Source organism: Hipposideros armiger, unplaced genomic scaffold, assembly GCF_001890085.2.
Source record: "Hipposideros armiger isolate ML-2016 unplaced genomic scaffold, ASM189008v1 scaffold_23, whole genome shotgun sequence".
NCBI classification, from domain to species: domain Eukaryota; kingdom Metazoa; phylum Chordata; class Mammalia; order Chiroptera; family Hipposideridae; genus Hipposideros; species Hipposideros armiger.
Window position 1 is genome coordinate 2,101,662 of NW_017731373.1, and position 2,813 is coordinate 2,104,474.

Consider the following 2,813-nt stretch of genomic DNA (forward strand, 5'->3'; position numbering starts at 1 on the left):
AGAATTCTTTGTTGTCTCATGAATATATCAGCTCAAATGTTTCATTCCTTTAGGAAGTTAACTTCAAATTTCAAATTTTGGGTAATATATCATCTTGAAGCCTATTATTGGACCTTTTTTTTCAGTTAATTATTTATGACCAATGCTAGTTGGTTGCTGGACTCCCCTTCTACTTGATTATATGAGACAACCAGTGCTGCTCATTCTTGGCTCTTGGTTTAGTTCCTACTTTCTTCGTTTGGCTCTCTCACTAGTTTTATTTCACTCCTTCCTGTTTATACATCTAGAAACAAGAATATAATCTATACTTTATCAACAGACACATACTTATATGTTAATACTCTGGCTTCTTAATATCAATAAGGCATTAAACATATAATATTCACCAGTTTATTTTCTGTAATTTTTTTTTAAAGATTTTATTGGGAAATTGGGGAAGGGGAACAGCCAAGTTGTCCTTCAATCTTAGTTGTGGAGGGCGCAGCTAGCTCAGCTCCAAGTCTAGTCGCATTGCTCAGCTCAAGGTGCTGTATTCAGTTAGTTGCGGGTGGATGTAGCCACCATCCCATGTGGGAGTCAAAGTAGCAGCCTCGTTGTTAAGAGCGCACCCTCTATCCACTGAGCCCTCCATGCGGCAGCTCAGCTCAAGGTGCCAAGCTGTCTTAATTGCAGGGGGGCGTAGCCACCATCCCATGCAGTTGAACCGGCAACCTTGTTGTTAGGATCAGGTGCTCTCACCAGCTGAGCCATCCTGCCACCTGTTGGCAGCTCAACCTGGGCGCAGCTCACTGGCCCATGTAGGAATCGAACTGGCGACGCTGTTGCTCAGAGCGCAGGCTCTTAACCAACTGAGCCACTCGGCCAGCCCAATAGTCACCAGTTTATATTGGAACTTTTTCTATTCTTTACATTCACTTTCTTCTTTTTATTATGAGCTCCGGGCTTTGTTCTAATTCACTATAATTGTTACTGATACTCAAAATGTTCTAACTTGGCCAATGTGAATCTCTTGGGTTGGCTCCTTTAAAAAAAAAAGAATGCTGTGGATATTCTCCAAAGTATGCTTGTCAGGCAGCAACTAGGTGTTCCTGATCCATCCTGGTTTTTTCCTGTCCCAAAGCATGGATGCAATTGCTATCCCAAGGAATCCTGTTCTCTTTTAGTGGAGACCATTATTAGAGATCAAATCTGGTGCTAGTGTTATACATGAGTATTGGTATTGGGTGAAAATGCTATTGCTTCTGCTACTGTTGTTAGGTCATCTTTTGGTGACAAAGTCAGAGGTCACTTAAGTTTACTAAATTCACAATTATTTTCAGTTTGACAGCTGCTACACTCCCTTTTTCTTATAACATTTGATTTCATCAACCACTTACTCCAACACAGTCCTTGATATTTAACCCAGTTTGAGAGAACCTTTAGATTGGAGTTGCTGCTGCTTGTGAGGACCAGAATACCCCTAGTCATGTGCCCCAAAACCCTGCTTTTCAGGTTTGAGATTCTCCAAGATCTGAGCCTCGCTGGAGCTTCCTGAGTTGCAGTAGAAACATTCCATTCTTTCCTGAAATAGCAACAGATGACTTAACAGTTGCATTTGTTTTTCCTTGGTTATTTCCCTATCCACTTTTCAAGCCGATTAAGCTGTAGTTTTAAAAGTTCACCTCCATGGTTAGAGCTCACTATTGGAACGGTGTCTACGTCCCCTCCCTCACATCCATTCTTTTCACCAGGTTCATAAATTTGTTCTAATGCACTCCTGCAAATATTGACTTGGAAAGGCTCTCCATGGGTGTGTACCATTCAAATAAACCCTGGTTGCTTTCAATGAGGCAACTCCACCCTGCCAACATTTATCCATTTTTCGGTCCAACATCTAACTGGAGCCTGGACATTGTCTTTTGTGTAGTTTCCCAAGGGGTTTCGATGATATCCTGAGCATATTTCCCCAGAGAACTACCATTCCTACTGCCTCATCTAGTCACTGGTATCTTTAATCTTGACCAAATAATGTTTGGAGTAATCATCTTGATATTCCTGCTTCTCTAGAATCTTTCCAAAACTGCAATCTTATGCAGTTGTGCAGTCAAGAAAGGTAAAGAGAATTTCCCAATCTATTTTCTCTGGCTGCAGCTTTCAGAGGGTTTCTTAAAATTGTCTAGAGCAGGGGTTCGCAAACGGTGGCTGCGAGCCACATGCGGCTCTTTGGGTACGTTCATGTGGCTCTGAAGTAAAACTGAAAATGAACATTAGCTTCTTCAATACACCACCAAATGGCGGATGACGCCAGTACTGCTGGAGGGCCCGGAAGCCCCCGGGGCCCTGGAGTGGGAGGCTGCAGGCAGCTTCCGTGGAGATTTCGGCAGCGGCATCAGGGGCCAAGGTCGTGGTTGTGGTTGAGGCCGCGGAGCTCGTGGAGGCAAAGCCGAGGACAAAGAGTGGATCCCCGTCACCAAGCTGGGCTGCCTGGTCAAGGACATGAAATCCCTAGAGGAGATCTATCTCTTCTCCCTGCCCATCAAGGAATCTGAGATCATTGATTTTTTCCTGGGGTCATCCCTGAAGGATGAAGTTTTGAAAATAATGCCAGTGCAAAAGCAGACCCGTGCTGGCCAGAGGACCCGGTTCAAGGCATTTGTTGCCATTGGGGACTACAATGGACACGTGGGTCTGGGTGTTAAGTGCTCCAAGGAGGTAGCCACTGCCATCCGCGGGGCCATCATCCTGGCCAAGTTCTCCATCGTCCCTGTGCGGCGAGACTACTGGGGGAACAAGATCGGCAAGCCCCACACTGTCCCTTGCAAGGTAGGCTGGGC

The 2,813-nt window shown here is 44.9% G+C and overlaps 1 pseudogene; it reads left to right on the plus strand.

Moving 5' to 3' along the window:
• The first annotated feature begins 2,255 nt into the window (after window positions 1–2,255).
• LOC109379195 (40S ribosomal protein S2 pseudogene) overlaps window positions 2,256–2,813 on the plus strand; it is an 8,852-nt pseudogene continuing 8,294 nt past the window's right edge.